Genomic DNA, 18,437 nt, shown 5'->3' on the forward strand with positions numbered 1-18,437 from the left:
CATTGTACTTCTGATTAAGGATGTTCAGCCTGTAATAGGATATCAGAAAGATATTTGAAGCATGGTGTCAAGGAGGTGGAACTCTCAGAAGTTAGCCACATTTCAGTTAAAAGATGATGACCAAGGAGAAACTTTCTTCCAGAAAAGGCTGTGTATATTAGTTTGGAGCAGACTGAGTTGTAGGGCCCGGCATGAAAAACCTCGAGAGGTAGGGACTTGTCAATGTCTAGTGCACTGGAGACCTAAGGGTAAAGCCTATTCACGGGACACAGGGGATGCAGGTTTCATGTACATTGCATGTTTTATTGAAAGAGCTATCAGACTTTTAGAGAGAAAGCTTCTATGGGATCCATAGACAAATTAACCATTTTAGACATTACAAGGTTATCTTAAAGCAACAATAGATGTGTGAGTAAAGCCAAAGGACTAGTCTCAAAGCAACTTTTTGTTTTACAATTAGAAGCAAAGAACATTTGTGACTGCTCATAACATCTCAAGCTGTTTATCATACCAGTAAGTTTTCTGAGAGATGTCTATGCTGGGAAGGACATTCAGAGAGAGAGAGGGCCGGAGCTGCTTCTGACCTTGAAGGCAACTTGGCAAAGCTCATAGCTCACTGATTAGCAGAAGTGTGCTTGCCTCCCAGCCTGGCATTCCAAGCTGCTTCTCAGGAGCCAGAGTTGCTTCCTTAACCCTTCAAGCAGGAGCCTGCATCTCAGTACTCTCACAGGGACTGGCTGTCAATTGGGGCAGGGAGGAAGCGTTCAAAGGGCACTGAATCAGAATGTGGGTGAATTTCCTGGTTAGGGTTATGGAGGCTCACAGAATAAGCAAATTGGGAATGGGTAGAACACAGCCAGCCATTCTGTTCTTTGGGTAGCATTTCTAAGAACAGCAATGCTCCCGCCCAGTTGGATTCTTTTGAATATTATTTTGTTCATTCCCATGACATTTAACAATAGGGCTTTTTATGGACCCCGACTTTGAGATTTTCTTCAGTTTAGGAGTCCGAAGAAGTTTCCTAAGTTATACTATATCCAAATTACAGTGTTATCTGGAAGAGTACAATTGTACTTACCTTAAAGAGTGGCAATATTTTATTAAATGTTTTATTTTGAGAGCAAATGGGCAACTTTAAAAAATAAAAAAGACTGCCTCAGTGTCCAAAGTTGAGCTTTGTGATTTTTTCCCCCTGAACCACAGGGGTCTCACAATGTTGCCTAGGCTGTTCTTGAATGCCTGAGCTCAAACTGTCCACCTGCCTCAACCCTCTGAGTGCTTACAGACTTGTGCTGCTCTCTGGCTTGCTTAATGATTTTTGAACCAGCAGTTTCACTTTTAAGAAATTATTTTAAAGATTAAATTGGATACATGCAAAGATCTTTACAATGATATTGTTGCAAACCTGATGGTAACAGAGAGACGACAGAGAGTGTCTCATTGTCCAGTGAGCATTTGGTTAAATTGATCTAGACATCCCTCTGCTATGTCGTGTTAGCCTTTAATGGTAATGACATAGGGCCAAGTGTGGTGCTAGTACCTGGGAGTCCCCGTAATCTCCTTGGAGTCCAAGACAGGAGGATACAGTTTTGAGGCCAGCCTCAGCAACTTAATGAGATCTTCATCAACTTAGACCCTGTTTCAAAATAAAAATAGGGTTGTGGTTATACTTCAGAGGTGGAATGCTCCTGGATTCATTCTCTAATACCACACAGATATTTGTTTGTGATTCTGGGGATTGAATCCAGGGATATTTTACCTCTGCGTTAGAGGTATTTTTCAGTTTTAAACAGGTCTCACTCAGTTGCCAAGGCTGGTCTTGAGCTTGTGATCCTCCTGTTTTAGCCTCCCAAGTGCTAAAATTACAGGGGTACACCACTATGCTCAGCTCTAGGAAATTTATATGTGTAGGCATATACACATCCATTAAATCAGTTGAGTCTTGGGTATGAGGTGCAGTCATGCCTCAGTATCTGTGAGAAATTAATCCCAGGACCAACTCAACTTTGATGCTGAAGGTCCAACCCAAAGATGCTCAGATCCCTTGTATAAAATGATGCAATATTTGCACATCTTCCTGCATACTTTAAGTCATCTTCAGATCACTTATAATACCTTATATATCATAAATGCTATATAAGAAATTGCTATATTCAGAGAATAGTGACAAAGTCTGTGCCTGATTAATAAAAGTGTAGTTTTCCCCTTGGTGTTTTCTGAGGTTGGTTGAGTCTGTGACTACGGAACTCGTATATTTCCTCCTGTGAATAGGAGGGACCCATATTCCTTAGATGGTAGGGTAGAGTAATATCCACAAGTTCCAGACCTCATAGTAACCAGATGAGAATTACAATGGTTGTAAGTACCAAGAAAGGGGGCAAAATATGGTGAAATATTCATGGTGTGGGAAGAGAAGGCAAGCAAAATCTCTTAAAGGAGGTGGCTTATGAGCTGAAATCCAGGTGGTGGGATGGAGCCAGTGGAGAGGGTTGGGGAGACCATTCCGGAGAGAATGGCCAGGACCAGTGTTCTGAGACCATGAGCAGCCTAGTATATTCTAGGAGTTCAGTGAGGCCCAACAGAAGGAGCGAGGCAGGGTGGCGTAAGATGAAGCTAGAAGAGGGGAAATGTGGTAGGGTGGCGAGGGCCTTGTGGGTCATGGCCATGAGTTTGGATTTTATTCCCATCACACTGTAGTGGGTAAAGGTCAAGGAGCCATTGAGTGTGTGTTGTCTGGGCAGTGCAGAAGGCCTGGAGGGACTGCTGATGGGTTGGGTGTGGTAGTGGGGACAAGGCAGGGTCAAGGACAACCTTGAGGTTTGGAGCTTGACCCCCCGGGTGGAATGTAGGGTCATTTAAGGAGGTGAAGAGGGTTGAGACAGGTATTTACAGTTTGATTTGGGATATCCATTCCATATTATTTAAGCATCTGAACAAAGTTGTCAAATAGGTAACTGGACATCTGAGACTGAAGTTCATGGCAGAGGGCTGGGCCTCAGAAGAGATGAGGTGACTTTTGAGAGACGTGCCTCAAATAGCATTCTGTGTCACTCCAGTATGAAGTTAGGTAAAGGGGATGAAGTCTGCAAAAGAGGATGACTAGGAGTGACCAGTGAGACAAGAAGGGATGGTGATGCTCATCAAAGTGTTCCTATGGGTATTTTGGAGTGGTAATATTTTGGTGAATTTATTTTCTATCTGTCTGTTCTTCATTTTTACAATTCATTGTAAGATATGAATTACTTTGGAGTTGAGTGTGGTGGTACATGCCTATAATCCCAGTACTTGTGAGGCTGAAACAGTAGGATTGCAGGTTTGAGGCCAGCCTTAGAACCTGTTTCAAAATAAATAAGTAGGGCTTGAGGTGTAATTCAGAGGTAGAATGCACCTGGAGGTAATCTTCAGTAGCACACATGTGCGTGTGTACATGCATGTGTACATGCACACACACACGAATTTTATGTGATTAATGCAAACAACACAAAAGTTTATAAATATTTAAACTTTTTCTTCTCTCCAATTTTCCCTCCTACCTATGATCCAGAGATAACTATCTCTTAATAGTTTGGAACTTATTCTTCTAAACATTTGTTCTGATATTTATAGAAGAGCATAGCAAGTGTTTATGCAAGTATTTATGTGCATATGTTTCAAATAACAAAACTATATACTAAAATACATATTGCTCTGTTCCCTCAACAGTGAAAATAGAACTCCTTTCCAAGTAATAGAGATACTGTCTTTTGTAATTGTAGAATATTTGAGTTTATGGGCATACAATGAGTTATACATTTATCTCCTTATTGATGATGTCCAGGTCACTTTAAATTGTTATTACAAATATGTAGAAGATATCCTCATACACAAATCTTACATTATTGGGGAAGATTACTAACTTCTTTTGAAGAAACAACAGTAACCTCCAGGTCAAAGTAGGACATGGGAAAAAAAACTAATCTGAGCTAAAAATATTGGAATAGTTCCCAGCTCTACTGGAGAATAGGATCGAATGTGAATTAAATGAACATGTTGCTTTTGGTCACATGTAACAGTAATCAGAGTCTTAGGGGCTAAAGCAAATAGCCTTAACGTTACTCTCGTAAGAAGTCCTGAGTAAGCAAATCCATGCTACAGCAGCTTTGAGAGGTCATGAGTGACCTAGGTCGGTTTAGCTTTCTGCTCTGTGATCCTTTACGGGACTTGGGTTTTACAGTCACAGAATGGCCACTATACCTCTAGAAATCTCTTCAACATTCCAGGTAAGAGGCTTAGGGTTAGAGTTAAGAGTAAAAAGTAAAAGATGTGTGTCAGCTCCACTACTCCTTTTTTTCAATCAAGGAAACAATTTTCATGAAAGCCTAAACCAGTAGATTTCTGTCCCCATCTTACTGCTCAGAGCTGGGTCATGTGACCTACCCTGATTGTAACAGAGAATCTGGAGAGATGAAAATTTGAGCACATTACCGGATAACCATCCCTTCCCTCTCAGGTGTTTGTAAATAGGGAGCAGGGAAGAATAGGTAGATAGTAGGGAGGTAACTAGTAATGTCCACCGTGCCTGGTTTAAATTGCATGTGCTGAACACAGCAGAAAAACAGAGAAATGACTTTCATCACACAGGTGATTGTCTGTTTCTTGTAGTGGGCATATTTGAGTGGGAGGAGAGAATCCGTTCCCTAATGTGAAGATGCTCCCCTTGTTGACAGCAGCTTCTATTGCTTCATAGCATCCGATTGGGCTGAATGCCAATCTGGTTATTAACAACGTGTAATTTTCATCTAGGGTTTGCTCTTCCAAAAAAAAGGCTGTCTTAAGTTGCCCACCCTATGAGACTGCTGAGAGATGGTCCATGCAGCTTTCCAGTGGCACGTGTTTTAAGAGGCCTTTGAAGGTCATTTTGACTTTGGTCCGTTCTCACCTATCTAGAACTTTAGCTCACAGCAGCCACATGTCATATGTCCTTAGTATCTGAGGAGGTGACGTTAGTATCGTAATGCTCATTTCTAAGGGACCAAGAGCCTGGACTAATTACTGTTCTTTTTTCTTTTTTTCTTTTTTCCACCAGTCTGAACTGCCTGAGAAGAACATAGAAACGGGACTTTGGCTCAGATAATATGAGCCAAATTATAGAGTTCAGAGCTTATTTGGCCCCAAACAGGATCCCTGGGAACTACTGAGTTAAGAATATTTTAGTGTTCACAATTTTGTTATTATCTCTTTGTTCACAAAGGCTTATCTTTTGTGTTAATAATTGTGCAGATAATAGAAAAGTCAGAATGTCCTGGAATTTGATGTGATGTTGCTTTTTCTTCTGATTTTTAAAAAGTGAAGTTAATTTTTTGTTTGAGAAATGTCTTCAAGTTTTGTGGGAACCAGAATTTTAGCAGCATCTATACACAAATATAGCTTAATTTAGCTCTTTAAAGGAGAAACAGTTTGAAAGTGGCTCAGATGAAAATGGCATATAATGGAAATAAAGTTACTAGGACTCATTTGATTTGTGAATATTTTAGTTTCTTCAGCGCCTTAACAAAAACATAATTTTTCAGAGGAGAAATATTCACATCTACTAAATGATCTCATGAAATTTGAGTACATGAAGCTGCCTACATAGTTGTACATTTAAATTTACTTTAGAAAAAACGAGACCTACATAATTTAAGGTCATCTTCCTTGTAGATGATTTATGATTGGGTAAGTAAAGTTCTTGAGTATAGGCTGAACAGCTAATTCACTTAGTAAGTTACTTTATATATAGCTTACTTATATGTGCTTTAATTTGCCAAAACCAAATGTTTACAACCCCATTTTGATTGTCATTTTTTTCAGTTAAGCCTTTTTTTTTAATGCACTGGGGATGGAACCCAGGGACATGTATGTGCTGGAAAGTGCACTCCCAGCCCCATATCTTTAGAATTTTTTAATGAGATATGTTTTAGTACACTGTTATAATCTTTACAGAGTATAAGAATAGTGAAGTTAACTAATCCCACTTCATTTAGGTATATCTAATTCGAGGCTCCCAAGATTTGGTGTCTTGGAGTTGTGTGGATTTCAGTACTATTCTATTAACTATCTTTATTGAAGAGACAGCTAAGGGATATAAATGACTCCTAGTATCTAGGGAACACTATAAAAACTCTTGCATTAATGCACATGGAAGATATTAGGAAGGCTAGGAGCAAATCATCCAGGTACCTGTGATCCAGGATGTTCATGACACACACATTCGATGAAGTATAAACTGTGAATCAGAATTGTGAAGAGCCCCCCCCCCTTTTTTTTTTGGTAGTTGTACTTTGAGATTGAACCCAGCGGCATTCTACCTCTGAACTGCACTGAGCCCTTTTTTTAAAAAAAATTTGAACTCAGCATGGTGGTGCATGCTTGTAATGTCAGTACTCGGGAAGCTGAGACAGGAGGATCACAGGTTCACAGCCAGCCTCAGCTACTTAGGCCCTCCACAACTTAGACCCTGTTTCCAAATGAAGAATAAAATAGGGCTAGGGGTTAGCTTGGAGGTAGACTGCCCCTGGGTTCAATCCCCTGTACTACAATAAATACAATTTGAAAGTCTCACTAGGTTGCTGAGGGTATCCTTGAACCTGTGATCCTCCTCTCTCAGCCTCCCAAGTGCTGGGATTATAGGTGTGCATTGCCATGCCTGGTGAGAAATGTACTTTTTGCATGGTGATCAAGGATGGCTTCCTGAAAACGTACACTTGAAATAGATCTTGAAAGATAAGGAGGGCTTCTCTAGGATGAGAGGAGAGACTAATATGAACGGAGAAATGGAGAAAAATGCAAAATTTGCTTGAATCTCTAAAATACTATGACGCATTGGAGGGAATTTAATCAAGCTGGACCTTCAGTGACTTCAGTTTGGAGGGACTTATTCTGTAGTGAGAACGTTAGTAAGGAATGATAAAATGAACACTACGGTTTAGGCAGGTGAGTCTGGTAGCAGTATGAAGGCAGAATTCACACTGGGGGAGACGATGGCCACAATAAAACCATCACATAGGGTATGGAAAAGAGGAGGGGACAGATGTGAGCAGCTATGGCAGGTGGAGAATTTAAAGAGCTGATTTTAAGCCAGGTGTGGTGGTGCAGGCCTGCACTTCCCAGTACTTGGGAGGCAGAGACAAGAGGATTGCAAGTAGACTCATCAACCTCGCCCGTTTCCAAACAGAAAACAGGACTGGGATGTAGCCCAGAGGTAGAATGCCTTTGGGTTCCATCCCCAGTACCACACACACAAAAAAATAGAGCTGATTTTGAGGATGGGCTGACAGATGTTACAAAGAACATGAGCTGTTGTGGGGGGCATCTCTTTAGAGATATGCATGAGAGAGTCCTCAAACTTGTCTTACTCAGCAAATTCTGGAGGACTCGCCGTGTGCCACACTGTGCTGGGTGCACAGGATTCAAGATGGATCCTGCCTGGCCCTCCAGGAGCCGGTGGTCTGATGGGGAGGTGTGTGCTAGTGAAATAATTACACAAGTGTGAAAAGCAGGTTTGCAGGATGCCACGCCGGCTGTGCGTGTCCTGTTGCCCTGGCATGGGCTAGGTGGATCCGCTCTTCCAGGCGATGTGGAAAGAAGGCTGGACCCCGAGGCACCGTGGAGGAGCCCACATGGTCCTGCTCACCCCACGCTGGTGACTCGGGAGGGGACTTCAGGCCAGATTCCAGCTCTGTGTCAAAGCTGGGCTCCTTTCTGGCTCCTGTGGAGGAACTGCCCTGCGCCCAGCCCAGCGTCTGTGTTGCCATCCGTGGCCATGGACACACATCACTTTTGGGGGCTCTGGACACACTGACCTCCTCTGCCGCAGCTCCTTCCTGTAAGCATCTGCTTTTCCCCTGGCCCTACCCACACTCCCGATACAGCGCTTTAACTCCTGGCCTTGGTACCTTTTTATGTAAGTTAAGCAGGTTGGTGTGAAGGGACCCCCAGCCCCTTTGTGGCAACAAGGATTGAAACCAGGGCAGGATTTGCTCAGAGCCAGGATGACTATGAAGTGGTTCAGCTGGGAAGTATATTGCCGAGTTGTTTTTCTTCTGGCAGCGAGGGGTTGGCCGCCCCTGCCCTCCTTCCTCGCTTTGCTTTCTTACCGATTCCTCATCTGCCATCTACCCAACCCTTACCCTGAACCTGCGTGTTCACTTCCACAGAGGTCAAACTTACTGGCTTACAGCCCTCTTTTCAGAAAAAAATTAGCACCTCCGGGTGCTTCTACCGTCCTATTATTTTTATTTGGCACCCCCATTCCATCTGGAGGTGCTGCGCCAGGATGCCGGCATCTTTGGAATTCCGTGGCCTATTCTCTCTGCAGGTGCTCAGCACATGCCCTGAGTATCCCTAGCCCCAATTCCTTTCTTCTGTCCCTTTCTTTCCTTCTTTGTTTTGGAGGAGGGGTCGTATTGGGAAATTGACCCAGAGACATTCTACCTCCAAGCTATACTCTCAGCCCTTTTTATTTTTGTTTTTAAAACAGGGTCTCACTAGGTTGTTGAGAGTCTACGTTGCTGAGGCTGTTCTCGGACCTGCTATCCTATCTCAGGTTCCCAAGTACCAGTGAGTGCCGCCATGCCTAGCTACCTATTCTCAATTATTGATTATTGTGTTGTTTTCTGGGTCCCCCCACCTTGTTGACTTCCCATTTGCTCTAAAGCCTTCTGCCATTTGCTAACTGCTCTTCAGGACCGGACCTCCTTCCACCAGGTGCCTGTTGGAGTGTTCTGTTTCCTCTGCTTCTGGGACACCACTTCCTCCTGTCTCCGGCTGCTCCTCGGGCCCGTTTGTGGTTCTCTCCTGCATCTTCCTCTCTGGGAAGGGCCCGGCTTTCTCTTCTTCCTCACTCTTCTCTCTGCACAAGGCTCCCTGAGCCCGAGGCCTTGTGCCTACCTGTGGGCACCTCTTGGGCATTGTATCCTATCTGCAGCTCAGACTGAATGTGTCCACAAGCTACTCTCATCCTCCGCATCCCCAGCCCGAACCCTCCCCTGCTGAGCCTGTGACGCCATCATAAAGTCCTGTCCCCAGGCTCAGAATCTCACGCTTGGCTCTTTCTCCCCTTCAGAGTCCTGTGGCATCTCCCAGTGAACGCGCCCATCTGATCTGCCTAGATTTTCTCTAATTCTGTGGGGACAATCCCATGACTATGCTTCTGCCTCCTCAACCACTGCTGGTGGTTGGTCTACACCACCATCTACCCGCTCCCTGCTGAATGCTGTGATGGTTCCCACTGGTGTGGTCAGGGCAGTATACATCTTGGCATCTGCCCCAGCCTCCTGCCTTGCACTGAACCCTCCTCTTCACCACTAGAAGTTTCTAGGATGTGCCGTGACAGCACTATCATGTCTCTTCCTAACACCGTAGCTTCTGCTTAGAAATATGAGTGCCCCTCAGCTCCCCCGAGCAAGGCCCTTCGTCTGCTTCCAGGCCCAGTGGCAGCTCTGTCCCCTCACACGGGGTCCCCTGCTACCCACCCCGGGCCACCCTGAGCTCCTTCCCAGGCTGGTTGATAGGTCTGTGGGAGTTGGCTGCTCCCTGGACTTTACAAGCTCTGCTCACTGTTGTTCCTGAGCAGAAATGGTGAGAAAATGAGTTTACCATCTCAAGGGAGACCAAAGAGGGGAACCTCAGACTTTAAGGTCTCAGGGGCCAAAGGACCAAGAGGAGTTTGAGAACGGGGCAGTGAGGTTGAGAAAGGTAAGTTCAGGCTGTGGGCCTTAGCATTTTACAAAGGGAGCAGGGGATAATCAGTCTTACGTGTCAGTATAGTGGCCAGTTGTGTGTCTGCTGTGTATTCCAGATGCGACTAATTTAAACTGGTACATTCAGAATAAAGCAAATTATTCTCCAAATGTGGGGGAATCTCATCCAATCAGTTGAAGGCCTTTAGAGCACACTGAGCTTGCCCACAGCAGCAATTCTGCCTAAAGACTGCAGCACAGAAACCTACCTGAGTTTTCTAGCCACTGGCCTGCCCCACAGAGTGCAAATTCAAGGCAACAGCATCAAGTCTGAGTTTCCAGCCTGCTGGTCTGCCCTACAGACTTCTCACTTGCAGCCAGCCTCCGTGATTGTGAGCCAACCACTGAAAATCTCTCTACATTCTCTCTCTCTGCATCTGTGGAACTCTCTTTAGGATTTTCTCTCTAGAACTCTAAATACAGGGTGTCTCTAAGCCAGCACAGCTGTGGTCTCTCCCGGGAGGAGCCTACTATTTGAAGTAGAGTGTTGGGAAGCAGAGTAGGGTGTGGGGTCAGGGTGCCAAGAATATATAGGAAAGTTGTGAGTCCATTTTTAATGCTTTTCAGAAAACTAGCGCGTGAATAGAAATTAGTAATTCTCCAAGGTAAGGTCTAAGGTTTGCATTAGGTTAAAGATACAGAACTTGTTTCCATATGAACTGGGATTTATTGTGTAGGAGGCCCACACGTACTGGTCTGTACTTAATTTTCTGCTCATTCATGGTTTGATTTTCCCATTTATGGTAGAACCATCATCACTACCCAGATAATGGAGGAAGACTCTGATTGGGGTTCCAGAAGACTGATCACTATGACTGAAGTCCCTATTTTGGAATTTTTTTTTTTTCAGTTTTTCCATGAACCATCTGGATTTCCTTCTTTACATGGCATTAAAGAAAATAATATCAGTAACACTTGATAAAAGCATGCTAAGGCTTATTTTATTCAGGACCACTTTGTGATTATGTAGAGGGACCACTGCAATGGGATTTTGCAGTGCCCGAGAAAGATTGGGCTCAACTTTGAATATAACATGGACAAGTGAGAATTTATAGCTACAGACCAAGGCAGGGGTCTGTGGATAGAAAATTAACAGGAAATATCAGGGATAAGGGGGATTCTGGGTAAACAGACCTAACAGGATTCTTGCTGATGACAGGCCGGGGTGATCAGACACCTAGGGCACGGTGTAGGATGAAGAAGCTGATATCAAGGATTGACCAGAGACACTAGGGAAGGGGCGCCTTGTTAATCTGAGAATGCTTGATAAAACCAGATGAGTCTAGAAGGTTCAGAAGCTTGATCAAAGTTTGGGCAAGCAAATAACTTGTCAACAGAACAGGCATTTTTTTTTTTTTTTTTTTTACTATATAGTAGGATGTGGTGGCTTTGCGTCAGTGTGGCTAAGCTAAACAATAGCACCTGAAATCTCTGTTCTTGTGTGTCCCTGGCTAAAGTGGGCCTTTTGAAAGGGGGGGAGACTTAGACTTTACAAGTGTAATTATTCACACTTAGTGTGTTGGCTCAGTGGCCCTTGTCATTTTTTTTTAAGCCAGAAGAAGTGTTGTCAGCTGTCAGTAGTGTTGTTAGGAATCAGTGTCAGTCTTAGCATGCATATTTAGCTTCTCATGTAAGGGAGATGAAACTGAATCTTGACATGTTTGAGTTAAACAGCATGTTCCTACTGAATGTGATAACTGCCTGTGATCCAGCTAAGAGTTACCTCTACTCTAAGAGCAGAAAGTTTTTTTTTTTTTTTAACCTATTCCAAACTCTGTCAATGGAGTCATTCAAGAGTCAAAATGCTGACTCCTATCAGAATCCTAGCCATTTTTTCTCTGGAAAAATGAATGAAGTTCCCTTCCTGACTGCATTCTTTACCTATCAAAAACTAAGCTCAGGTTTTACATTCTTTAGTTTCCTTTGGTAAACTGTTTTAATACTAGGCAACAGACTTTAGACAGATATTTCATCTGGATCACTTTATATCCAGCACAAAAAATAGCACCAAACAAGATAAGTTTGATCTATTTCCAGAGCTGATCAATGTCCACAGGCCTAAACTAGCTTTAAAAGAATAATGGCTAGGTCCACCTGGATGGTGGTAAGTAGAGTACTTCTTCAGTCTGAGATCTGCAACATCTATCATTTGTCAGGGCACAGCTGACAAGACTGTTAGCTTCATTTTTCTCTCTGTGTGTGACATGAGCCCAAGCAGAACCACATTTTCCTTTTGTCTTTCAGTTCTCAGGACTCACAATTCAAATGGCTTACAGGCCAGCTGGGTTACCAATGGGCTGAATGTGAAACATGAGGATGGTAACTGTGGCAAATACAAGATTATAAGCCCCACCTCAAGGCATCCAACATTTTAGACTGTGCTGCATGCAGAGGGCTTTGAGGGTGCTGGGATGGCTGTGCTTTGCCTCATTCAGTCTGCCAAGCGTGATCCAGCCACATCTTCATAGCGGGCTCCCAGTGGGCTGCTCGTAGCTCTGTAATGACTGCATTTACAAACTGCTCAATGAGGGTATGAGCTACAGGCTTACTTGTCCACCTAGTGTCACTTCAGTATTCCCTCTGAGCAGCTGAAGACAGAAAAATAACATACAAGTGAATAGCCTTTTCTCTTTTCACCCTATGATTGAAAATTACAGCATATTAGGTGACTGTAGTAGTGTGTAGGAGTGATTGTCTCCTCGTGTGCCGTGGAGAGAAACTGTTCTTGTATGTGTGTATGTAATTTGATTTGGAAGGTAGTCTGGCATAATGAAAATATGAAATTATCTTTATATAAAGAAAATGAAACCCAGGTGTGGTGGTGCATGCTTGTAATCCCAAGATTTGGGAGGCTGAGACTGGAGAATCGTGTTTCCCGGAGAGCCTCAGCTAATTAGCAAGGTCCTTTGCAGCAACTCAGTCCCTGTTTAAAAAAAAAATACTAAAAAAATAGGGCTGGGGGTGTAGCTTGGAGGTAAAATGCCTCTGGGTTCCATCCCCAGTACCGCACAAAAGAAAAAAAAAATCTTAGATGAACATTTATAATATTTATAAGTAGTTCTTTTAATTAGGAACAACAGTTGTTAGGCCTTGACAGAAAAATAGGATTTATCTTTTTTTTTTTTTGCCTATTACCAATGGTGTTGTCCTTTATTTTTTTATTTTTATTTTTTGTTGTTTATACTTTATTTTTTTAACAATTTTTTATTGAACATAAGTAGTATACATTTACACTATATTTGGTGCCCTCTCCCCCCCGCCCCCTTCCCCCCCCACCAATGGTTGTCCAGGTTAACCATGTCTTATTCATAATTTTACACATGTTCAGGTGTAGACCCTCATTAATCCAGATCGGCCTTTCTCCTCTCCTATCTTTCCATTAAAACTTAGCTAGTATTTCCCCTCTAATATCTGGGGTCCTACTGGTATCCGTTGTGTTTTCTAGTTTGGGCATATTAGAGGAAACATGTGTATCTTCTCCTTCTGTGCTTGGCTGATCTCACTTAACATGATGCTCTCCAGGGCTTTCCATCTTCTTGCAAATGATATAATTTTGTTCTTCTTTATGGCTGAATAGAATTCCATTGTGTGTATTTCCCACAGTTTTGCTATCCATTCATCTGTTGATGGTGATCTGGGTTGGTTCCATATTTTGGCTATTACAAATTGTGCTGCTATGAACATAGGTATGCATATGTTGCTGTATTTCTCTGAATTCAACCCCTTTGGAAAGATACCCAGGAGTGGTATAGCTGGATCATATGGTGGATCTATCCCCAACTTTCTCAGGAATCTCCACACAGATCTCCATAGTGGCTGAACTAGTTTGCACTCCCACCAACAGTGTAAAAGAGTTCCTCTTTCCCCACATCCTCACCAGCATTTGTTGTTGTTTGATTTCTTTATGCTTACCATTCTGACTGGGGTTAGATGGAATCTCAGTGTAGTTTTGATTTGCATCTCCCTGATGGCCAGTGATGAAGAACATCTTTTCATGTATCTATTAGCCCTTTGTATCTCTTCTTTTGTTAAGTGTCTATTTAGTTCATTTGCCCATTTCTTGATTGGGTTGTTTTGCTAGTGTAGAGCCTTTTGAGCTCTTTGTATACTCTGGATATTAGCCCCCTATCAGAATGGTGGCTGATAAAGATCCTTTCCCATTCTGTAGGCTTCCTCTTTAGGTTATTGATAGTTTCCTTTGATGAGAAGAAACTTTTTAGTTTGATGTTATCCCACTTGTTTATTCTTGCTTTAATTTCCTGAGCTTTGGAGGTTTTGTTGAGAAAGTTACTGCCTGTGCCAATATGTTGTAGTGTTGAACCTATGCTCTCCTCTACTAACTTCACCGTCTCAGGTCTAATTTCTAAGTCTTTAATCCATCTTGAGTTGATTCCTGTGTTAGGTGAGATATAGGGGTTTAGATTCATCTTTTTACAAATGGTTAGCCAGTTCTCCCAGCACCACTTGTTGAAAAGGCTGTCTTTTCTCCAGCGTATGTGTTTGGCCCCTTTGTCAAAGATTAATTGACTAAAGATGTGTGGGTTTGTTTCTGTTTCTTCTATTCTAATCCACTGGTCAGTATATCTTTGTGCCAGTACCATGCTGTTTTTACTACTATTGCTCTATAGTATAGTTTGAAGTCTGGGATTGTAATGCCTCCTGCGTGTTTCTTGTTATTGAGAATTGCTTTGGCTATTCTAGGTCTTTTCCTTCTCCATATGAAGTTCATGATTGATTTTTCTAGGTCTCTGAAGAATGTCACTGGTATTTTAATGGGAATTGCATTGAACCTATAGATCAGTTTTGGCAGAATGGCCATTTTGATGATATTTATTCTGCCTATCCATGAGCACGGGAGATCTTTCCATCTTCCAAGATCTTCTTCTATTTCTTTCTTTAATGTTTTATAGTTTTTGTTGTAGAGGTCTTTTACGTCTTGGGTTAGGTTTATTCCTAGGTATTTTATAGGTTTTGAGGTTACAGTGAATGGAATTGTTGTTTTTGTTTCTTTCATTGTGGATTCGTTGTTGGCGTAAAGAAAGGCCACTGATTTCTTTAGGTTGATTTTGTAACCTGCGACTTTGCTGAATTTGTCGATCAGCTCCAGAAGTCTTTTGGTTGAGTTCTTTGGGTCTTCCAGATAAAGGATCATGTCATTTGCGAATAAGGATAGTTTTTCTTCCTCTTTTCCTATGTGGATTCCTTTGATTTCCTTCTCTTGTCTGATTGCTGCAGCAAGAGTCTCAAGGACTATATTGAAAAGGAGTGGTGATAGTGGGCATCCTTGTCTTGTTCCTGACTGTAGCGGAAATTCTTGCAGTTTTTCCCCATTCAATATAATGTTGGCTTTGGGTTTGCGGTATATTGCCTTGATGATGTTGAAGTACTTTCCTTCTATCCCAATTTTTTGCAGTGTTTTTAACATAAATGGGTGTTGGATTTTGTCGAATGCTTTTTCAGCATCTATTGCTATGATGATGTGGTTTTTGTTCTTGGTTCTATTTATGTGGTGAATAACATGTATTGATTTGCGTATGTTGAACCAGCCTTGTTTTTCTGGGATGAAACCGACTTGGTCATGATGTATTATTCTCTTGATATAGTTTTGAATGCGTATAGCTAGTATTTTGTTTAGAATTTTTGCATCTATGTTCATTAAGGATATTAAAAAAAATTTTTTTTGGCAGTGCTAGAGGCTTGAATCAAGGGCCTTGCACATGCTAGGCAAGGGCCCTACTACTGAGAAAGACCCGAGCCCCTATGATTTATCTTTTATCTATTTAATTTTTGCGGTACTAGGGATGGAACCCAGGGGCATTCTACCTCTGAGCTACACCCTCAGCCCTATTTTTTAAATTTTGAAACAGGTCCTCACTGAGTTGCAGAGGGCCTCATTGAGTAGCTGAGGCTGCTGGCAAACCGCGATCCTCCTGTCTCAGCCTCCCGAATGCTGGAATTACAAGCATGCGCCACCATGCTTGGCTCATCTTTTATTTTTAAACAAAGTTTGAATGAGTTGGTCCCACAGTTTAAAAAAAAAATAATGAAGTTACAGGAAGCTCTTTAGGAAACCCACCTCCCACAGGCATACTCTAGCCCCTCTTTAGGTAGTCAGCGAGTCTCCTGCCCTTTTCCCTTTTGGTCCTGCTCCTGCTACTGCCCAGCAACGTAAGCATCTTCATAATGACCTGGAGCACATCTCTTGCAGCTTGCTTTTGGACCTGCACCTGTTATCTTTATCATTCAAGGCTGCTCTTGACACTAGGGAACCCCAGCCTGTGATCTTGCCCCAGGCCCTAGACTTACTTCTGTGCCAGGCTTCACCATGGTCCTTGCTCATTTATGGCTCTGTCTGCAGGGCAAAGATGGCTGCCTCTCCATGTGGTGAGCACTCTGTACAGGGACAGTCCTAGGCTTCACTGACCAGTGTCGGTTCTGCCTAATACTCTCCACTTAATCTGGTGTCCCCCCACCCCCGCAGACTGTTGATACTACATAGTAATTTGTTATAATTGTCATAGCCTCTGCTTTTATCTAACTTGTCTCAAATTTTTCTTGTGAATGTTTTCTAAAATAGCTTAACTTAGTATATAAATATCTTGTTAAAGTACTAATTGGTTATTGAAGAATTAAAAATCTAATTGCTAAAATACCCCTTTCCTGGTAAAAATAAAAAATCTGAGTGTTAAGTGATTTGGAATACCAAGTAGGCATACTTTTTAATTGCTTTGAGCCAAATAAAAAAATTGCCAAATACTTTACTTTCATGTAAAAATCAATTTATTATACAACAATCATACAGAATGCTTTTTATCTACAAAGAAAAATGGCTTCTCCTGCCTCCCTGCCCACCCTAATCATGATATTACATATTCTTAAGATGCAAGTACTTTTAGAGGAAAATAGAGCGATATCCTTATTTTCCTAATGAGTAACCCACAGAAACATTCATAAAATGACACAGACATGTTAGGAAGAACTATAATGGCCTTACATACAAAATTTCATTCTTCCCATCACAGTAAATATTATTTTTCTTTAAAATAAAAGACATTCTTCTCTGGGGGTGGGGAGCACTTTGTCCACCAATATGTCTAAGAAGTTCAAAATTTTTGATGGATTAGAAATTTTAATTCCATTCAGCAAGTAGTCCATTTTGTTACTTTTTAAAAAACTGGAATTAACAGGCTTTACAGTATTCATCTGAGTGTTGTCATTCAATGAGTAAAAGAAGTTTACTTGGGAAAAGCATTCTCCATTCTTTAACAGATTATAAAAACAGCATTTTTTTTTACAGTTCTGTTTTAGGAAAGTCACATTAAAAGTACACATTAAAAAAAAAGTTACAACATTTAATGACAGATTAAAATATTTACCTGATTTGCCTTTTGTGGCTCAGATCTCACAGCTGTATTATCAGCCCTTGAATGGTTTAAGGCTCAGTTTTGCTAAGCTTAATAGATGCGGTTTTCAGTATGATCTGAGCAATGGTACTGATGGCTGCTCAACTTGGTCTGTCAGCTGAGGATGACTCCATCATGCTTAACAGATGTGAAGCCCATAAATTCATCAAACATTAAATGTACGATGAGTGGTGATGTTTCACTCAATTCCTTGGCAATTAAGAATAAGCTGAATACAATGACCAGTGATGTCTGTCTCCTCTCGGTTTTACCTGGAATGTACCTTGGTAACAGATTTCAGCCTGTCTGTGTTTGAGAACTAAAGTCTAGTTCTCTAAGGGATTTTCTTCTTAGTCTGATTTTATGTTTTGTCACAGGAGAGCAGTAACAGTCATACTCAAAGTTAGCCCTTGTTTAAAAAAATAAATTCCTGGGAGAGACCAGTACACTGAATATGGTTATAAGTGACAAGAGATGCAAGTGTTGATTAAGCACCCTAGAGCAAGTCAGGTTTAGAAAGAATAAGCGGGCATCAGACAGAAAGACCTCTGTGTAACAAATGATCATCCAGTACAGGAGGGGTGTCAGAGGACAGTCACCCCAAAATACTATGCTCAGTGTCTATGTTCACCTTAAGAAATACGCTAGAGTCCTGAAAAAGGACAGTTGACATAAAAAAAGTGAAAAACTCATTCTAGTTTTTTAACAGAAAATTTAAGACTAGAGCTTGGGAAGGCAAAAAGGGAGAGAAAGATGCCCTTGTTGGAGCCTTGGTGAAATGCCCCGGCTGTGTTCCTGCATCCCCTTGTCAATGCAACAGGAAAGGAAAAACGTCAAAGTGTCAAGTCTCATTTTATACAGTATAAATTGATCTTCAGAAAATACTGTTTTCATTCTTGGTACAGTTTAATACTAAAAGACCCAGTGCTTAGGAAGGTCTGTTTTTGGGGGAAGCACAGTTCTGAGCTGGAAACGGATGTACTAAGCTTGGTGGCTCATCACTAACCCAGGACTGGAATCTTTCCAAACTCTACTACATCTTTCCAAGTTTCAAATTTACATAAACTGCAAAGATTTATACCAAATATTTGAGGTAATATTCATGAGTCGGTTCACAAGAAATAGTTGACAAATTCAATGCCTATTGAATTTCCCTGCATCAGTTTATAAGTATTCCAGTGGCACAGACATTCTAAGAAAGGGCAGACTGGACTGCAGTCCTCATTCAGGAGGAAAGTGAGCAGCCAGATCTAGACACAGCTTCAGTATGCAGCAC

The sequence above is a fragment of the Muscardinus avellanarius genome (genome assembly GCF_963383645.1).
Source record: "Muscardinus avellanarius genome assembly, chromosome: 14".
NCBI classification, from domain to species: domain Eukaryota; kingdom Metazoa; phylum Chordata; class Mammalia; order Rodentia; family Gliridae; genus Muscardinus; species Muscardinus avellanarius.